Genomic DNA, 21,625 nt, shown 5'->3' on the forward strand with positions numbered 1-21,625 from the left:
TTAAATACTTAGGTGACAGGATAACGGATTTCAGGAATTTTGCCGTATTTAAAGCCTGGCTGTGCCTTGTGATGTGGAAACAATCTGACTCTCATTTTAAAATTTCCATCCCAGCAAGAATTTGCTCAGTTAGAGAGGGGAAGTATCTGCAGATGCGTCATTAAGAGCATGCAATAAAATGGAGCATTAATGCAGTGCTCTGAGCTGGGAATATGTAGATGGGGAGGGCTGGTTTGAGGGGGAGGAAGAAAGGGGATGCCAGGAAAACCAGGAACTTTCTGACTCAATGCTGCAGTTAGTAAGGATTTTGAGGAAGCACCCACGGGAGAAGACCTGGATGTGGTGGTTGTAAGAAAAGGATCCTGAGCAGGGTCAAATACAAGCATTAAGTATAAATACAGAAAAATTTAACTCTGTTATTCCCTGCTTGCTGCCCCAGGGTGATGGTCTTTGAGGGGCTTTGAGCATGGCCAGTGTCTGTCCCTGAGAGCATGCCAAGCACTGGGGGACAGCAGGAGCTGTGACATTCTGCTGCTACCCCAGCATCAAACACCACAGGTGTGACAACAGCTAGGACCATCTTGTCAGGCAGGGGTACAGCTGCCCGGACCCAGAACGATCCCCCTCAGACTGCCTTGTCTGGCAGAATCTCAGTTTTAAAACGGAACCTCTGCCCCTCTATTTGTGGTTGGAAAGGAAGAACCAACCAATGCAGCCCAGCAGCACTCACTGTAAAGATGAGGGTGCACTGGAAGCCTTGGTCAGTGACTCACAGGTGGCTTGGCCAAGCCCCAGCGTGTGAGACATAACCCATGCCAGTGTGACTGACTGCAGGAATCTGTTCTTTGGGAAAGAAGGTGCTGCCATCCTGGGGAATGATGTCTCATGACACCACCTTGGGTGGAGCTGCTGCTGTCAAAGGGGGAACTCAACCTTAAACACCTGTCATGGAGAGACCTCAGAGAAGAGTTGAAAGAAGCCAGATGATGCTGAGCCACCACCTGCAGCCCCATGTACATGGCCATTTCCCTGTGTCCCTGCCCAGATGGAGCTGGTATCCATGCAGAGGCAGCACCTGCAGGTCTGTCCTGCATCTCTCTCCTGGAGTGGACATTCAGGAAATTCTGCTCTGTGCTGGCAAATTGCCTCTGGCCCTTACTTAGAAACTCTGTGGCCCCCAGTCTCTTCCCCAGTGCACTTCCCCAATTTCTCACCCACATACCAGCAGAGAACTGCCATCAGCTAACCCTGGACCCTGACAAAGCCCTGCATCCAGACAGTGCTGTGGCTGGCAGGGGTTCCCCTGTGCCAAATGACGTGGAAGCATGAACCACCAGCCAGTGCCGCCCCAGGCTGGTCCCTTTGGCCTCTGAGCTGCAGCTCAGCCGGCTCCTGCTGCAAACCTTATTGTCCCTATGACCCAGATGAAGGGACCTGGCAGGAGAAGGATCCACTCTGTCCACGTCAGAGCAAGGTGGGGCCATGCAGCCCCACACCACAGCCCGCATCAGCCACATCCCAGACGGCCACAGAGCTCCTCTCTCCCACAGTCTGATGGATTAACACGGCAAAACACAACCAAGCAAACTCTCTGTATCCCATTATCCGTCTCCTAAACCATCCTGTCCTCCAGTACAACATTCTTTGCAGAGCAAAACAGCATTGATTTCAGTGCCAGTTTTCCAGCCCTGTTATTTATTTAGCATGAAAAGACGTTTGCACGCTTCTTCCCTCTCTGCTTATCAGTCAAGGGATGTTTACACTGTGAAAAGCGTCTGTTAAGACAACAGCATCTTTCTCCATAGTAATTTATTGTCCTCAAAAAAAGAGTGGGGCAGTTTAGTATCTTGTTAACGAGTCTGTCAAATTGACTGTGATGGCTGGGGAAAAATGCAAAATAAAAAATTGAGTTTATATTGAAATCAATGGGAGTCTAACTACGTTTTTAAATGGCATTTTTCCCATTGGATGTCGATTAAGCTGTCAGATTTAATAGGCCTGTCCCAGAAAAAAATATATCTTCAATAAATAAATGGCCTAGATAAATACATTAATAACTGATATGTACTGAAGACTCCTCTGCTGGTACTTGTTATCTTTTTTTTCTCCTCTCTCAAGTTTACATAACTGTCTGAGAGCTAAAAAGCTTTTAATTCTCTCCTAGCATATGGCTACTAAGTAGGACTTACTGTAAAAAGTGCTTTCTGACATGTGGCTAATGAAGTCTGTGTATGTCTCAGCTCTTTAATATGCTCTTGAGCTGCAGCCGCATTTCCTGCTGCTGAGGAGTGAGCAACAGTCTGCCTCTGCTATCTTCCAGCTCCAGACTAATTCGGCAAGTTTGAGGAGCTCCTAATCACTTCTTCTTCCCTGGTCACAAGCCCCCATCCCTGCCTTTGGAGGGGACCTGGGACCAGCGTTCCCAGTCAAACAATGAGCTCATGTGCTGGCTCCCAGGAGGAGAAATCTCATGGAGCAATTTGGGCACCAGGACTCCCACAGTCATAGCAAGGCCAGGACTTAAAGAAGCAAGTCATCAGGATACATAAAACAAATGATTCTGTCCTGACTTTTTATCCCATGACTTGGCCTTCTCTCATTTTCCTGTGCAAGGCTCCATGGGAAGAGGATATCTAGACACAGAGATGTAAAACCAAATCAAAGGCTTTACTTTCTCTGGGTTTAAGTAGCAGCAGACATCCCTGAATTTGCTGGAATGACCTTGGGGATACAATCATGGCTGAGTCTTGAGTTTTGCAGACTCTGTGTCCATGCCAGTCCATAGCTGTTAGTGCAACAGGCTCAGGACACAGCCTGCTCACCCTTCAGGGTTTGTAGGGTCTCTGTCCCCCCACTCGGGGTGTTTGGGACTGCTCCATTGACATGTGGATCTGCGATGCTCGCTACCAAGATATCCTCCCAGAAAAAAAACATTTTCCCAGGCTCTGTATAATTCAAACAAGCCACTTACTGAGCAATCACCTGGTAGAGTTACGTGCTGCCAAAAGCACTGTGCCTGCTAAGCCCTCTCTCCTAGGACCTCAGACTCTGGGGCAAGGATCTTCATGGACTCTTCCTACAAAAGGCAAGTACCCTTTCCTACAAAGAGCTGCTCCTTGCTCCTCTTGCAGCAGTTTTCTCAGCAAATAATTCTTCTGGATGAAGTAAATCTCTTCGTTAATTCTCCTGTCTGATGACACATAAGGTCCCGCTGAGGCCCATCGGCCACTTTTGGGGGTGACAAGGCCGGATGGAGCCCATGAATCCTGCTGTCAAGAACAGCCAGCCAAGACACCCCATCCAGGGGTGCTCATTAACACCCGGCCATTCCCATTAGAGCAGTGGTGACTGTAAGTCACGGCAAAAATAGAAACTCCCATGGAGCAGGGAACATCTCTGCTTGGCAGAGCTGATTAGTCCCCTGGGATGAATCGCTTGCCGTGGGGCACTGGGGGTCCCATGTCACAGGGCTCAGAGAGGTGGCAGCCCCCCCTTCCTCCTCCCTGCCGGGGCTGAGCTGCCATTGATACAACTAAGTAGAGTTACTTAAATATTCACAGACTCCTTCCCCCATGGTGTTTACTAGGAATTTACATTTCCACAAGTACTTTGATTTCACCACATTTCCTTTCATTCTTCCCCCAGGGAAGGGCCACCAGGGGAGGTTTCTTCTTTGCTTTCCAGCAAAGCTTCAAGCCCGCCCATTTCAATTTGGAGTGTTTCCTTTTTCCCTTTCCTCTCTTCACTTTTCTTCAAAGAAAGAAAGCAAAGAGGCAACAGAGGGGAGATGAAGGAGAGCCTCTAAAAACACGAAAGTCCTCCCCTGCCTCCAAAAAATGCCACAAAAAAAACCCCAGCATTCCTGAGCATCCCAGGCTAATGAAAGAGAAGGACTCTGCAAAACTTCCAGAGCTAAATCCATTTCTTGAAAACACTCATGAAAACTCATTCCTGTTTTACACTCAGCTTTGCCGGACACCCCGCCATGGCAGCTGTTCCCAAAGGGATGTGTCCCTTTCCCATGCTCCCAAGATTCCCACCTTTCCTGGCAGGCAGCAGGCAGTGTTTGGAGGCAGGAGAGCTCCTGCTTGCTGCCGGGCTCGCTGGCACGGTGTGTTGGCTGCCAAGCCAGCTGGCCACAGCGCGGGTGAGCTCCTGCTGCTCGGGCAGCTGCCGGGTTTTTGGCTCCCAAGCTGTCCGGGCAGAAGGAGCTGTTCTCCGTGCTGGCAGCCCAGCTCTGCAGGCAGCCTGTGGGCCAGATGCTGCGTGGGTCTGCGCTGCAGTAATAACCATAATTAATAACAATAACATGCCTGCAAACCATGATGACAGCAAGCACTAATCTTTCATAATACTTTTAAGACAGGAAGGGGAGAATCCTGCCGTACAACTTCTGCTCTATATCCGTTTGGAGCCAATACTTAGAGGAAGCAGAAGACCTCCTAAATGCCATGCAAAATTGTTTTTCTTTGAGCCAGGTTCTATCAAAAACTTCTGTCCTTATGCTGTCACTGAATTTACTTTGTCCCAGTCTGTGTCTATTGCATTAGGCAGCAAACATGTTCCTTGCAGGCAGAAAATATTCAGGAAAATGGCAATTTTGTATGGTTACAGCTGTTTCATTAAGGTGGGAACCAGGAAGGACTTATTGCTGTGCTGAGCATGTGGCCATGTAGTGCTGCTGCTTCTCCTTCAGTAAGGTGTTTGATTTGATCAGCTGGGAGCAGGGTGGACACGGTGCTACCTGCACCCATATTGGTGAGGCAGCGTGCAGGACACCAGCTCCCAGCAGCACAGCAGCTCCCTGGGGATCAGGATATCGGGGCTCAGTTTCCCCAGCCCTGCCATGTGTGGAGGGCAGGAGCTGGCACAGCTGCCCCCTCCTCACTCCACAGCACTGGTCTCACACCTCCCCATGCTGCTGTCTCATTTATTTCAAGCCCATCAGCCAACTGTCATGCAGGAAAACCTTTGGTGTGTTAAATTCCCTGCACATGAAAGAAGGGTAGAGCACAGGCTGCTCTGATAAGTCACCTCATCCCCTGCCTTCCCCAGCCTTTCCCTCCAGTGCCAGCTCCATTAAAATCAGTTTTGCCCCCACTGTGAGCTAGAAGCTTCTTGCCCCACAGCACAGCTGATGTGGCAGAGTCTGGTAGAAGGTGGACAGCCATATTCAGACTGTCCCAGGAAGAAAGGACACCTTAGGGAATCCACACCATGAAATTGCTGCTCCCTTTCCCTGGCTCTTTGGAAACCTCTTTGGAGGGAGGTTTTTTGAGGGAGAACACCCCACATCTGCTTTTTCTAACTCCACAGCCCTCCAGGGCCAGAGAGGAGACCGCACTGTTCATGTTCTAATTCACAGCCCTCTGCCTCAATTTCCCTGGGACATGGGGGTTGGATAATTACCTAGTAATCCCTGAGGATAAATTGGGAGGTTTTCAAAGCTGTAGCCAACCTGTGGGTGCCTAGACACAGTGGCAAGCATTTATGAAGTGAGTGGAGCTCCAGGTGGGGGAACACAGGCATCGCAGAAAATAACAGATGATATTTAAAAAGCGCTGTGGCATTGTTTGCTGAACCCTGCAAGGAGTGATTACAGAAGGTCCCTGTGAGATGTCAGAGCTGATGGTCCCCTTCACCCTGTTGTGTCTCAAGTTACGGGACTCACTCCCACAACAGCCTTGGTAGTTCAGTGGCTGGGTGGGCTCTGCTGGAGTGGAAATATCTCCCAATTACACTAATGAGGTGCAAGTTCCCCAGAGGGATATGGAGATGAGGCACATCGTTTGAAGAGGATTTTAATTGGCCTGGGAGTCTGAGGGCTACTGGAGCTGCACACCAGACAGTGGAGGCTCTCCAGGGTCCTGCTCCTCTGTTGGTGCTGGAGACGAACAGGAGGCTCTGCACATCAGCCACTGTCATGGCTGGGATGGACACTGGGTGACCTCAGTGAGGATAGAGTGATTTACAGCCACACCAGCAGGACTCTCAGAGGTTCCTGGCAGTGGGTTGGGCTCTCCATTGCCCTGAGGACTGCAGGTCTCTATAATCCCATGTGTCAAAGCACCAAATCCAAACACCCACGGAAAATGGAGCCTTGCTCTTCAGAGGGTCCTCTCAGCATGCTTGCTCCCAGAGAAGCTTCCAGGAGAGCTGCTTTAGCTGCTGCCACTCATAGAAGGGAAAATCCAGTGTTTTATCCTGCAGAGCCCTCCCAGCCTGTGTGGCTGGTGAGAGCTGCCTGCTGCTGTGCATTGCAGGGGCAGGACTGAGGGACCAGATACAGGTGATGGAGCCAAGCCTTGATCGTGCAAGGTTCTGGCAGTCCTGGGAACTCTCTAAACTCCCAAGAAGGAGAAGGGGAGCTCTTGCAGGGGTGATACTGTGGCAGCAACACAGGGCAGGGATCCCTCACGGGTAAGTACAAAGCCTCCCCTGGCACTTCTGCAGGGGAGAGATGCTTGCTCAGTACCTTTCCTCCTGGGCTGGTGCCTCTGCAGGGGTGTAGATTCCTATCCCTCCTCTTTGTGAGCCATCAATCAGCTGTCCCAGCATCCTTCTCCTCTCTGTGCTGTCCCCTCCCCTCATCCTATGCCTCCCTGCCTCTTCCTCCCCAACAAGAGCCAGTGGGGATGGGGACAGCATCATTCCCCATCCAGGGAAGAGAGACAAGAGTAATGGTGAGATGAAGTAGGAACAGGACATGTGAGGTGTGCAGGGGTAGAGGACAAATACAGGGTAGAAGATCCTGGCTCTGCCATGCTCTGCCTGCCTGCTACCCCTGTGCTCCCAAACACTCTTCTGGGAGCTGGCTCAGCTGCATGTCTGGATGTGAAAATTCCCAGGGTGCTTCTTCCATTCACAGGGTGACAGCTCCTGCCATGCTGGGATGTGAGAGCTTGTTGAGAGGCTGTGAGATATCTTCCAAGGCAACTCTTTAGTGTTTGATTTATCAGAAAGATGACCTTGGGAGGACCGGATTAAAATCTGCTGAAGAAAAGATGTTTTTCCTTGACAAGCACCACAAGGTCCCAGTCTGGGAGCTCCTGCTGCATTGCCAGCCCCAGCACAATATGAGGGTGGATGGGTGGGCTGGTGTGTTTGTGCAAAAAGAATGGTTGTACATTAGTGCATAGATAACTGTGGGGTTCAGTGCAGATGGATGGATGCATGGATGGATGGATTCACTAAATAGCAAAATAATGCAGATCCTCAGAAACAAGATATTTGAAAAGTCTTGGTAATGTCTGCCCTGAACTCGCTGTGACTGTCTGCTTTGTCAGTCTCAAATTCAGAGAAATGGGAAAAGCTTTTACAAATCTCCTTCATCATGCCAAAGCGGTAAACAGAAGGGATTGGCTGCTCCTATAACTTGGGGTGAACTTGTCCATCAGGTGATTGGAAATCTGAAAGTAATAGGAGCTTTAGAAAGAAAGGCCATTATCTATCAGCTTTACATTTGTACTCTGTGTTAATCCTTTTTGTTTCAAGTCAGAGAAAAGCAGTCCCTCATTTTGGAGTGATTTTTGATGTATGAGAGATATTTTATAACACTGCAGAAAGTGACCAATCTCAAGTAGAGGATGAATATTATTCTTCCTGCTGGGAAAACTATTAATAGAGCTGTGGGAATTGTTCACCTTATCTTTATTTCAGGTACAGAACTACTGCATCATGCATCAAGTTTAGTATCCATATCTGAAGACTAACACGAGCTTTGTCCAAAAAAGCTGTAGGCAAGATCAGGAAAGCTTAGCTATATATATGTACATATATATAAATGTGTAAGTGCATAAAATCGTCCATACTTTAAACATAGGTAGAATTTACTCATTCCCTCCAAGTAGAAGCACTGAAAAAAACCCACAGAGCATGACAAGCTCATCATCATAATTAACATTTTCTACAACAGTTTAAAGGAAATAAATTCAGTTTGATTTCTTTGGGTTTTTGTTCCTACTTTCAAAAGTAACTACTTGCTGTCTTAAGAAAAGCCTACAGATGAGGCAGAGACAGAAACTGCTTATTTAGAATGCTCCTTATTATGGAAATGTTTGACTTCCCTTTTGGGATTGTTTCAGAGGAATTAGGCACACAAGACTGGAAAGGAAGAAAAGGGACTTCAAGCCACATCCCTGGCAATCGCAGCCCCAGGGCAGCCACGTGAGGCAGGAGAGTCCCCAGAGCATCTCACCCACATCCCATGTACACAGCATGCCAACATCCCCTGAGATTCTGGAGCTCTGACAGAAAACAAACCCACAGCTCTCAGGTGGCACAGGGAGAGGGGACAAGAGGCAGCAAACGTGCCACCAGATGTCTGAAATTGCAGTGGGTTTGCTGGGGGAAGTTCAGAGATGCCTGGCTCAGGAGATAAGAAGCTGGAGCTCTGTACCCCCACGTATCACAGCCCATAGGTCTTTGCTCAGTGCCCTGTGCTGAGCCCACTTGTGTGTGGCAGGGCTGTGCTGTAGCAGGACTTGCAGCCTGGGGTAGAAAGCTCTGGGAGATGGAGCTGACACCATGCTCTTCTTCCAGGTAGAAGCCGCTTTGTTAAAAATGCATGACTCACGGAACAATCTGCCTTCAGCCCCCAGCTGCTTGATCCTCAGTTGCTCTTCTCTACCTGCCCACAAAATTTTCCAGCACTTAGTGTTGCTCCCCTTTGCCCTGCCATCAGCTCACCCCCCAGGCTACCAGGTGAGGACATGTGCAGAGGTCTTGCAGAAATATGGCTTTTTCCATCTGTGCCATCCACGCAACAGATGGACAGGCTAAATAGAGGTCCTTAGCAAAGGCCAGTTTGAGCCCCGGATTTTGATGAGCTGTCTATCAAACCCATTAGCAGCACCAGCTCTGTGCACAAAATTAAGTCATTGCTCAGCCAACACAGTGATGAGAATGGTATAAGGGCCATGGATCCACTTCTTCCTCTGGCAGGGGCAACACTTCACAGTCAGATTGACTCTGACTGCTGCCAGGAGATGGGTCAGAGTGTGGAGCCCATGGTGGGTCCATCCACAGGGAAGAAGAGGCTTTGTGCAGCAGCTGCAGGGAGAAAAAATTGTATGTTTCTGGTTCTCCTCCTGGGTCTTTCCTCTGTACTCCCTTCCCACTCCCTTGGCAAGAGTAGCCCGACCCCAATTTCTCATCAAGAGCCATGATTTCATCTTAGCCTACAAATACAAGGCCTGAAAGTTCAGGAAGAGCTCGATTAGCAGAGACCTCAGCTTCAATGAGGAGGGCCCACAGCATCAATATCAGAGATTGTTTAAAGATCAATCAATACAAGTATGGCCTCAGCTCTGGGACTGTGTCACAGACCTATAAATACAACTATATGACCCAAACTCCTGACTACAGGAATAGTCGCAGAGGCTGCAGGAGCCTGCTGTAAAATCCCAGCCCACAGAGCAGGAAGCTTTCAAGCAAGGGGACACGGCCCTTCCACTCACCCTTTGTGCAAGGAGACTGACTCATGAGTGACTTCATCCCCCAAGACATTCATCAGCCTCACCTCATCTGCTGTTCCTGCAGCCTGGAATATCCCTCTCATGTTACTCCCCCTGTACAGCCCCCTGCATCTCCCTCCTGCAGTCATGCCCCAGCTGAAAACATGCATTTTTCTGCTCTTGACTCAACAGAGCCAGTAGCAGGGTGAAAGAGCAAATGAGCTTCCGTTCTGCCTTGCACATTAGCAACAAAACATGACTGACTGCTTCTTGATTGCAAACACTTTATTCTTGGTGACAGCATGGTAGAGGCACAAAGGATACAGCTGGATTTGCAGAGCCCAAGATGAGCTCTGCAGAACTGATAATTAGAAGAAATCATCTTTTTGACTTGTGAGCTGAGCACATTTGAACTGAGATCAGTGAGGGGGAATAAATATGAAAACCAATTATGTCATTTGAGCCAAGTCACTTCCCTGATTATAATCACCTCCCCATATTGGCATAAAAAAGGCGAAAAAATGCCCATGTCAAATTATTAAGGAATTAGGATGACCAGACTGCTCTTAATGACTCGGTTGCTCGTAGAATTTAAGTGAAGTTGTCTAATGGGATTCTGAAGTCAGATGTGCACTGAGAGGGATAATTGGAGCATTGGAAGGAGGATTTATGGTACCGCTCTGGTAGAAGTCTCAGCGTAGGTTGTATGGTGCTGCACTGCTACAGCAAGAAATCTCGCTGCTGGCAGGGGCTGGAGAAACAGCAGCAAAATGTTCTGCAGGGCAGAGCTCCTGCCATAAGGTTTTACTGTGTTGAAAACCAGAGTTACACAGTCTGATGGTCCAGCATCACTCCTGGCATCCCAGAAAATACTCCTTGATTGGAGCAAATGGAAGAAGTGAGGACTTCACTCAGAAAAAACGTCACAGTCAGGTGAATGCTGCATGAAACAATCAGTTGCAATCTTCCTGTGAATGTGGCTGAGATCCAGCAGGGTCAAAGATCCACAGACGCAATACCTAGAAGTGGAGATGGTCCCAAAGCATGCATCTCAAACCCGTTTATCACCAGTCCAAGGCTGGATCTGAAAGATGTTGAGCATCCATAAAGAGGTACCCAGCTTCCTTCCTAGAAACACACTCACATTTCTCATCTGTCTGGTCCAAATTCACCAAGATAATGTCAAGAATATGCCTATATACAGCTGTGCCACAGGCAAAGGACAAACCTGGCCAGCAGCATGCAGTTCTTGCACCAAGCTCCAGCACCCATTTCACCATCATACCCCTCTGGAAAGCCTTGAGATGAGAAAAAAGAGCTGTCTGCTCTCTCTTGCTGTTCTTCATGAACCAAGCCTGTGCTGAGGAGCTTGCTGAGCAGTGTTTACACACTTACATCCCACTAGGCTTCAGCAGCTTTGCTATCTCTCAGTGGAGATGTTTAAAGAAATACATTTTTGATCCTTTGTTAACTATCCACTGGAGGTCTTGTGGAATCTAAATTAAATACCATTAGGAGACCTTTAATCTGCAGTGCATCCAGTAAAACCAGATGGTCTCTCTTGAGCACATGGGCTCATTCACTGAAGACTCTCCCGGCACGCTTACCCTCAACACTGCAGCTCGGAAAGCGAGCCAGGAGCTCAGCAGTCTGGAATTGGCTGGGTTCCCCTGCCATCAGAGGGGAAAAGCCAGTGTGTGCCAGCCAACAGTCTGAACCAGTATTCCCTCACAGGAAGGAAATCAAGGAATTTGGACAGCTCTTCTCAGCAGACTGCCAGGATCATCTAAGAACCTACACTGCTGTCTTCTGCTCACAAAATAATTCAGGAGGACAGAAATACTTATGTCTGTCAAACTCTTTAATTTCCCTGGCTTAAGCTGCCTGTCCAAATTTGAAACCCAACTAGATTTTCCCCAGACTGCTTGTTACTGTGCCTCATCCTTTTATTAAGATGAGGAGGATTATTTGAAGCTTTTGTTCTTTACAAATCCCCCTGTGCAAAGGCAAGGTGGCGCTTTAGATGAAACCTTCATTCTGGGCTGCTCAGATGAGAGAGGCAGTGCTTTCCCACAACGGATTTAGTGACATTGGATGCCGAAAACTGGTACAGCATTGTTGGGGGGGTGGTCTGTGATGCTTTAGTCTCCATGATTGCTGCTTTCTTCCTTTGAGCCTAAGAAGCTGTGTTTCTTCAACCCCCCAGAATGAGTCAGAAATCGTCATTTTTGGTGCTAGAAGCATAAAAATAGGCAAATTTTCATGTTAAATGGAGGACAGGAAGAGAGTTCCCTCTGACAACTTACAAACCTTGTCTCCTCTGAAAGCCTTTTCTTAGCTGCATCACTTGCTCTTATTTTAACTTGCTTTAGTGATTTGCAGTCATTAATTCACTTAGCTAAAATATGTATCAATCTTAGTGTTGAATCCCTGCAAGCTAAACACCTCTGGGGAAAGCCTGATCAGGTCCCCCTGAGGGGGATCTAAAGGATATTTACTCACCGATTCACAGACATACAGGCCTGCTGAAAATGGGCAGCAGGGACATTTGCTGGACAATTTTATTTTCAACGAGTTGGTGGGTCCTTCCCAGACCAAGGGCTTTAGAAAGCACCTAGCTTCACTTATGTGTTCTGTCCAAGGAGCAGGGCATAGCCATCATACACATCCGTATCTCATGCATCCTCGAACCCTGTAAGAGGCAGGGACTGAGTGTTCTGGATGGAAAGGAAGATAAGGATTTCCATCTGCAAAATTGTCAACAACTAGCAAAACTGCAGGTGTGGAACAGGGGAGCAGGACCTCTCCAGAGAAACACACAGACCTAGGAGCAAGGCACAAAACCGTGTTCCTACAGAGCAGGTACTGTAGTGAATCACTTCCTCAGACAGTTTTTCCCAAGCATTGCTCACAAGAGGAAAAAAAGCCCCTTTTGTTGGTGGGATACCCATCTGGGAGGTGTGCCAGTTTTGCCTTGGCCTCCGGGGAGTTTCTTAGCATTGGTGAGTATTTGAGGTTTTTAGATACCTTTTTGAAGCTGGGTCTTCATTTCTCTGGGTTTCCAGCCTCTCTCCTTTGTGTAGCCCTTTCAGACTCTAAATGTTTCAGAGCAGGAAGTCTCTTTTATTATGTACAGCACCTAGCACCACAGAGCCCACTTGATGATGCCATCAAAAGCCCTGCTACATACCAGCAAGGGCAAAGAGGGATGCCGAATCAAAGGAGTTCTCATTAGCAAGCCAGGCAGGGAATGCTGGAGGGACTGCCACACTTCGTGACACGCTGCGTATGCACCCAAGAAGTCAAGAGCTCCTTTCAAAGCCGCCTGCCGTCCCCCTGTGATCTGCTTGCAGGATGCTAACAAGGCCAGCAGGGAAGCGATATCTGACAGACACAGTTTCTGATTGCTGTTGTAACCTAGAGTGCATCAGTAGAATTGGGTGCTGGGTCCATCCCTCGGTGTTTGTCCATGCTTAGTATTTTCGTGTTGCTGTGACAGAGCCTCCCCTCCTAGGTAATCTTCTTGGGACATTGTGGTGACTTTGGCTTAGTCTTTGGGAAGTCTTTCTGGGGAGTGTAAAGGGAAGAATCCCGTAAGCAATTAGCAGGAGGAACACGTGCATTGCAGATGGTTAATCTGCCTGCTTTCATGTGAACAAAGGAGAAGTCCCTTGAATGAAAGGAAATGGGTAACTTTAATGCAGGCTACAGTAAATGCAAATTAACTCCACAAATAAAGAAGCTTTTCTTCTTGGAGCCAAGAAAACATTTCTCAAAGTCTGTATTTTAAATATACAATAATCTCTTTTATACCTCAGAAAGCTGTCCCTGCCGTGAGCAGTCTGATATCTTCCTTGCAGACAGTAATCAGTCCATCACCAGAGCTCAAGGATGAATATTAATATTTGATTGTTCTCTTTGTGTCCCGGCACGTCCAGTTGCAGGGCTGGAACCAGACTGACTTCCCCTGCAGCTTGCAACCTGCCTGGCCTCAGGTTTAGGCTGGAGTCCAAGAAGGTGTCTCACATCAAGCTCTGGAGCATCCAAAGATCTTGATACGGACCTACTGCCCTCTAAGCACTAAGGGTGTATCAAAGTTTTAATCCAGTGATCCATGATGCTGTAAAGACCCTGTAACAATTCAGCTTGCCCCAGGGAGCTCATCCCTCAGGAGGGGCTGTGCACCCCTTTGAGGACACCTCAAGGTGCTCCAGGACAGCCTGGGAGCCAGGCAGAGGCACCAGCTTTTATCTGATGAGGGGTGGAACTGAGGGAAACAGAAAGTTTGGGGCACTTCTTCAGCAAGGGTGCCCATGGTAGTTATGAGAAGCACTGCTGTCCTCTCCCTTCACAGCAGCATAGAGGCAGAAAGGTGCCTCATTTGAACACTCTTGGTCTGAGATCAAATTTTCATTAGGAGGGCAAAAGGTGAGGGGGACAGCAGCCCACTGCAGCTGGGAGAGCCAGATCTGTGCTTAGGGAGCAGCTGGAGTGACTGCTAAGGGCCTGACTACTGCAGATGCAGGGGAAAGGAGTGGAGCCAGATGGAGGCAACAGACTGAGCAAGGTGGCTCAAGAGTCTGGGGAAACATTGCCTGAAGATATGACCAAGAGCAAAAACTCCCAAAGGAGTAACCCTGGCCCCACTCAGCACCCACCAGCATCTTCACCCTCAGCACTGCTGGTCCCACCTCCAGCCCAGTGCGACACAGAAAACAGCCACTTCAGATAATGCAGCAGAGGATATGGAATACCAGGCTCCAGCAATGGCTCAGGTGCTGGCCCAGCCCAGTGTTGGCCCTCTCCAGCTGAAGTTCATGAACGGGACATGAAACCCAAAGCAGTGGCAGGCTTCTTAGCCCACTCAAGCACGACATATTTGTAAGTCAGTGAAGCTGGTGGCATTTGTGAGGATTTGGTTGCAGATGGATCAAATAAAATCCATCCCAGGAGAGAGCATTTGCAATGAGAAGCAGAGTGTGTGTGTGTGAGACAGGGAGGAGGGAGCACAGTGGGGGTCGAGGAAAGGACACAATGCAGAATATTACTTTAATTTCCTTCTCCTTCAGGCTCTTTATTAACACCCTGCCAGATTTCTCTCCCTGGCTGTTGCAGGAGTGGTAGGGGCCAGGTTAAATGTGATAGCACAGGGGTACAAATCAGGGGCAAGAGAGACCAAAGCATCCACACATCCTGCATCTCTCACAGCAGCCATGAGGTCAGATGGGGCTGGAGGGGACGTGGAAATAAAGGGAATAAAGGACCAGTGACAAGCTTCTGCTTCTTGTGACCAATCCAAGTGACCTGCTGCAAACATAGCCCTGAGAGGTGCTAATATGTGAGGATGCAATTTCCTGGTCAGTCCACACCTGCTCCAGTCTGCACATCACCTACTGCCAGCACGGCTGTGCCAGTCCAGCAGCCACTTGCCTCCAAGGCTTGCCTGCAAGGTGACACTCATGGCCTGATCCTAAGCAGAACACACAGGCAGGGATGGAGAAGAAAGCATAGAGCAGCCATGGCTGGTTCTGGGGTTTAAGTCCATCCTGAGGCTGTAGAAAAGGGGATCTTGTAGAGAAAACAGCAGCCAGTTTCAGCCCTCGGGTACAGAGCTGCTGCCTCGATGCTGCCAGAGCTGCTGCTTCTCCCTTGGCTTCCTAGAGAGATGGGGCTCATATGGACCAGCTGAACCTGGGAGTAACACTCTGGCAAAGGGCTGCCAGTCCCATCCCCTGAAGCTTTTAAACCTTGAGGCCATTTCCAGAGAGGGAAAAGATCCTAGAGAAGTGAAGTCCCCACAAATGTTGTGAGTTAGTGGATGTGACTAAGCTGAGGAGGGGCTCCTGCTATTTTTTCCACCCATGCACAGCAGCTGGAGCTCAGCCCCTTGGTTCACAACAGAGAATACACACATATACACACAGAGACGAGCACACAGGCACAGAGCCAAGCTGGGATGCACTTTGGGCCAATTTCACAATTTTCTGGATGCCGGAGAGTGCAATTGTGAGAGATGGAGGCACAGGGAAAATGGCTTGATACAGGCTCAAAGACAGCTCTAAGTAATTTCCAAAATAAGAACACGTGTAAGTGAAATAAAGCCAGGACTGAGGGAGATGATAAGGAGAGGGAGCACTTCCCAACTCTCCTTGAGGTGCCTCAGAGGGTGGGCGGCTGAGCAAGTGCCTGGAAGCCTCCACTCCGTCAGGGGCACGGGAAGTTAAAGCACCACAGTGAGACAGGCCCTGGAGTATTAGTGCTAATAGCCATCTCAGCCAAACTAATTCAAATTGCGTTCAGCCGACCATGAAAGCGTTGTTGGTGGCAGAGCTTCCCCATCCGCTCACATTTTCGTGAAGTAATTAAAGCCATTAGAATGTAAACCAGCTCTTTTGGCTTGGGAAGGAAAGAAAGCAGGAAAGGAAAAGGGAAGCTGAATGACAGCTTAGCTAATTCAGCTAATATTCCCGCTATTTCCGTATATACTGATTAGTTCCCGTTCTCCAGCCATTTCCATACCGGTGCAGAGGCTCGAGTCCTGTGCAGAGGTTCCTACACCTCCGAGCAGCAGCACACCCTGACTCCAGCTCAGCATCCCCCTCATGGAGGATGCTGGCAATTGGGCTTTCTTCCCATCAGCCCTCACCCCTCAAGCATTCGCATCCAGGGATGCAACTCTGTCCTCTCCCACCAGGAATATGTGGAAGGAGGCGAGAGAGCAAACAGACTTTGTGCTCAAAGGAAAGAAACCCTGCCATGAACCTCTGAACAAATGGGCATAAGCAGTAGATTTGAGGCAACCACAGTGCTCTAGAGAGTCATTTCATGTCACTCAAAAACCCTTCACATGATATTCAGCTGCCACATGAATCCTCTCAACTGATGGAGCTACTTCCGCAGTGTCTTTGTTTATTGGGCAAGCAAAGGGAAGCAGTGTTGTGGGTAACAGATGGCCGAGGTGGTACCTGGGGCTTAGTTCTCTGCCTGGTGCTGGCCTGCATGACTGAGGGCAGGCAAAGTTCAGGGCCAGCAGGACCTGCAGTGAGGGTGGTTTTGTAGCAAGTCCAGGTGAGAGAGAAATAGGCTTGAAAGTGGAAAGGCAAGAGAAGGAGATGCCCATCAAGGTGCAGAGGATTGAAGCGGAGAGATAAAAATGGCAATGACAGGAGGAGGAAATCCTGCTGGACCCCAAGGCCAGATGTCAGCTGTTATCTAAGCTGGTCTCCACTGGTGCCACTGTGGCTGGGCCACTGCTCAGGACGCTGTGATTCTCCCTGGACAGTGGCTGGGACCTGCTGCCTCTGTGTGCATCCAGGGCAGATGCTCCCTGCAGGGCTGGCTCTGCCTAGGGACACTTCCTCAGACTATCTTGGTTAGACAGGGATGGAAAAGCTCTCTTTACTGGTACAGCAGCAACTGTCCTGCTGCTCATACAGCTTTTTTTCTACCTTCCCACCCACTCCTTCCTCACCCTCCCTGCTGAAGCAGCCGTGTGCCCATGGCAGGTGTCTCAGGCTGCAGTGAGGACCTGAGCAGCACAAGCTGCCAGCGAAGCCTGAAAAGCAGGGCCGGTCCCACATGCTTTCTGTGTGGGCTGGAGCCATGCACAAAGTGCAGTGATGGATGAAGAGGGCACAATATAGTCATTCAAATACCTGGAGAGAAGGTCTTTGTGGAGGTGCTCTGCCTGTCTCTGGCCCTGTAGTCTTTCCCTCATCAGGCTGCCTCTGCTCCATGTAGGCTATGAGGGGGTGTGGGTATTCTGACATTTATTTTCAAGGCAGAGGAGTTCAAGGGCATATTTTGTCTCTGAACAACAGCAGTAAATTCCCTCCTTGGGAGGACCTTGAAGGAGACCAAGGCACCAGCAATTTTAGATGCAGCAGCTATTTGGGGGCTCTCCTGAGCTCAGCCTGTGCTTTATTGGACCATCTCTCCCTTAGTGGACTTTTCCCAATACTTGAGAGCTCAAAGCTTGGCAGCATCATGCAGTCTACAGGACCCAGAATGTTATACCCGGTTGGGCCTGTGATCTCTCACATTGCAGGTTGGAGCATCAGACTGAGAGTTCAACTTTCCCAAGGGGTCAGTGGACCTGAAGGATGATATGCCCACAGCCAAGCTGGGCTAGGAAACTTGTGAGCTCAGCCAGCTGATTTTGCATTGGATTGACCTGGGAGCAGTTACATGGCTTGTCTCATGCACCAGCACTGAGACACAGCAATGGGTAGTGTGGAGGGCTGCTGGATCTGAGTCCCTGCAAGTCAGTGACAAGATCTAGACTGAGAAAGATACTCTTTATCTGTATACTTGGACAGCAAAGAAAAAATCCATTCAGGAAGCTAGGGAGCAAATTTACCTCTAGAATTACCGAGGTAGCAGGTACTGGTGCAAATCAAAGGGATTTGACCAAGAAATGCAATATTATTGATCCCAAGTGGAGCAAGGAGTGCCCATAGTGCAACCTTCAAATTGAGATGCCCAGCAGTAGCTGCTCTCGCACACATAACCCAGAGATCTTGGAGCAAGAAGCGCTGGGAAGCAGCAGGAGGAGGAAGGAGCTGCATTTAACTGGAAGATCTTTGTAGTGGGATTCCACTCCCAGCTCCCCCAGCACAATCCCACTGCTGCTCTTACAAAGTGTGCCTCGAGGAGCACAGCACAATGCATCCATCGCCCAGGCATTCATCCCACCTGGGCCTCCTGGCGCGATGTGGCGAGCGGCCCTTTCAATCAGGCAACATTAAAATAAGAGAGATTCACTTTTCCATTGACATCAGCAAAAAAAAAAAAAAAAAAAAAAAAAAAAACACAAAAAAGAAGACGATGCCAATTGAACCCAACGGGCTAAATAGCATCTTTCACTCGGTTTTCTATGGGCTCCCAAAACTATGGGAGAAAATTGAAATCTGTCTCTTTCTGTCTCCTTTTCTTCTTTTTTTGTAATAATTCCTGGTATGCAAGGCCTTATGCCAGGGCTGGTATTGTGGGTGATGAATCCTGAGTCAGGCGGCAGGGAGGTTTCTGTCCTATCAGCGCGGGCTTGCCGTGGTTTGGGATAATGTGCCTGCGGCTTGTCAGGTGCTGATGGGGAGCAGGAGGGATGGGGGGCTGAATGCATTTTTGATTGCTATAATTGCCACAGATTGGATGCTTGAGAGGAGCTAATTAACAAGGAGGCTATGGGCGGATTATACTTGCAGAACAGAATCCCATGCAGATCCTTTCCCTTTGTGCCACATGTATGAGATCATTGGTAGGTGATTATGGCTGTGAATACGGTGCTAATTTACTTTGCACGTCTGACGAAAATCCTGTACATAATAAAACGCGGAGGCAACTTAAAGTAGCCCAGTTCAGAGGGGAAGGACGGCTTTGCTACTAAAGCACTGAACCCAGAGCTAAGCTCCTGAGGTCTCCTGCTTTCCCTGAGTAACAGTGGCTGTGTGACAGCTCTTACCCCTGCCTCAGTTCCCCTCTCTACCAAAGGGAGAAGGCAAGCTCACAACTGTGGATGTTTGCAAGGTGCTGCGCACCCTGTCAGGAATAATTCTGTGAAGGAAAGAACAGAAATATCATCATGCCATGGGAGCAGATCAGACAGCGCAGCAAAAATAGCAGCCAGAAAGCTGTGCACTTGGAAAAAACACACGTCTTTGTGAGGACTCTTGCTCCCAGAAGAAAGGAGTGTAAGCAGTAGCTCCAGCTGTTTCTGCAGCCTTGGGATTAGAAAGAACTGACAGGCAGGAATAGCTCTGCCATCCTGGTCCTGCTTCTCCAACCTTGTCTTACCCAGCATATCTCCTACATTCTCACAGGCTTCCTGGAGCCCTGAGGGAAGAAGGAGCAAAGGTTTCTCCTTAAACATAGCCCTCATCCAGCCGGAGATGCTTGGGCTGGGGTTTAACCCAGGCTCTGAGGCAAGGCTACACTTGTTTTTCCCTCTGGTATCTGGGCACTTATAGTGACTGAAAATGAGGAACTATCCTGTAGATTCTGTGCCAACATACAGCTGGAACATCACCAACCAAGCAGGGAAAAGAGTTACTGGTGGTGGATACTGAGCATCCATCCATCCATCCATCCATCCATCCCTGCAGGTTTTAAGAACAGGTTATACTGCAATACCCATCTTCATTTGGAGAGCTGGAGAAGGGCTTGCCCAGGGTCCTTTCACTGCTGTCTGTGCTGGTGGGAGTCAGGCTGGGCAAGCCTTGAGGGCTTTGGTTTTTCCAAGCAGGAACACTTTGCTGGGAGTCAGGCAGCTTGATTAAGTACTGGTAGACTTTTTTAGAAAGTTGCAGTACTCCTCACAAATAAATCATATCTTTACATTCAAAAATGGAAGTGATATTTATAGTATTGGGTAATTTTCACTTGAAATATTTTCTGCATTTTTCAATGGAATTTTTTGGGGCAGGGGGTATTAAAGTCAGCATTTTCAGGGGAAAAGAAACAAAACCATTTTCCAACCTTTTTCCTTTAAACTCAGCATTTTGGATTCCAAATTATATACAGGGATTTAGACCTTTTCTTTCCACAGATCATTTTACCACAGTCATTTTTTATTAAGGTTACTGTTCCCATAATAATGGCTACCCGTTGACTCTAAAATGAAAATATCACTTGCAGATCTCCTAATAAGAATACACTGTTTCATAATATTTCCTTAGTTTTATTTCATTTTGTGTTTATTTACTTTGCTCTGGATGATGACTCCTAGAAAACAAAATTCCACAACCAGCCTTCTCCTACAGTCAGGAACTACTCACCTAAATTTTACATTTAAATTAATCAAGACCAAGAGAGAAAGCAATCTGTCTGCAGGTTTAAAAAGGTTTTCATTGTTGGACTCATTTCAACAGGAAAGGGTTTTCTTCCAGAAAAAAAATCAAGAGGTGTAAAAATGGATTTCCACTTCTGTCATGACTGAATCTGAGGAGAACAATCCATGAATGAGAAAGAATTGTTCTGCTGAGGGAAGAGGCTGCTGCCAATTAGCAATCTGGGCTGCTGGCATCCAGGGAGATAAACCGGAGAGGAAATACTTCATTTATTGAGAGACGGGATTGACTGTCTGTGAATGCTTTTAGGCAAGACAACAACTGAAACTTGCCTCTGTGCAGCTCCTCTCCTCCTACAGGGACAAGCACAGAACATCTGTGGACTGTCTCTCATTGCAGAAAGGAAGAGTAGCCCAAAACATGAAATAATAGAGAGAAAGGAAAAGACAGCCAGAATAAAACCCTCTTCTGGGAAAAAACCCCAGTTTCTTGCCAAAGCAACCGTTTGTGACACTCTGGTCCAGGTCCCAGTTTTCCTGCTGGCCATTTTCTGACAATGTCCTAACCCCAGGTTTTGCTTTGGCCCATTTCAAACAATGTCCCTCATCGTGCTGAAGTTTCTCTCTTTGAACAAACCCTCCATTCTTCTTCTCCTCCCCTTAGCAAAATATTTTCCATCCTTCCACATCAAACTCTGGATATTTGCCTTTGGAAAGTTGGAGAGTGGACCAGATGGAAGGCAGGGATCAAACCCAAAACCATGGAGTCACTTCCAAAGACAATGTGGTGGGAAGCTCAGTGGGACAGGGGTGATGGGTAGAAAGAAAGAGGACACTTAAGAGGATGGCATAAGGGTGTTGGCCTTTTTTAATCACTCACAGTGAACCATTTGCATTATTTCCTTCAATTTCTATGCAAAATAAGTATCTCTGGTGCTGAGGAGAGACAGGTTATCACAGATGTTGAAAAAGCAAGGTAAAGATACTGGCACAGCACACTGCTGAAGGATCAACATTAACATATTGGCATTTGGGCTGACGCCTTATCTCGGGCTGACTTCTGAATGAAAAGTAATTCCAGGTACTCTCCTTCTCCTGGAGCGGTGTGTTACTTTATTATTAGGATTTATTTTTGTCCTGTTGAGCTCTGCCTTCCCCCGCTGAGTGACTGGAGAGGCCAAATCCTGCCCTGGGGAGAGGAGGGGGTGGTGGTGAAGGCACAGCCTTGTCTCCCGGCAGCACGGGCGGGTGCTGAGGCACGGGGGTGGCTGATAAGGGGCAGAAGGGGAGCGGAAGAAAGGCCCAGTGATGAATTTGGCAGAGGTGCTATCCGGGCATGCAGGCTGGCAGTGCTGGAGTGCACAGCCCAGATAACGAAGCGCCGTGC

This window comes from Corvus moneduloides, chromosome 10 (assembly GCF_009650955.1).
Source record: "Corvus moneduloides isolate bCorMon1 chromosome 10, bCorMon1.pri, whole genome shotgun sequence".
Classification (NCBI taxonomy): Eukaryota; Metazoa; Chordata; class Aves; order Passeriformes; family Corvidae; genus Corvus; species Corvus moneduloides.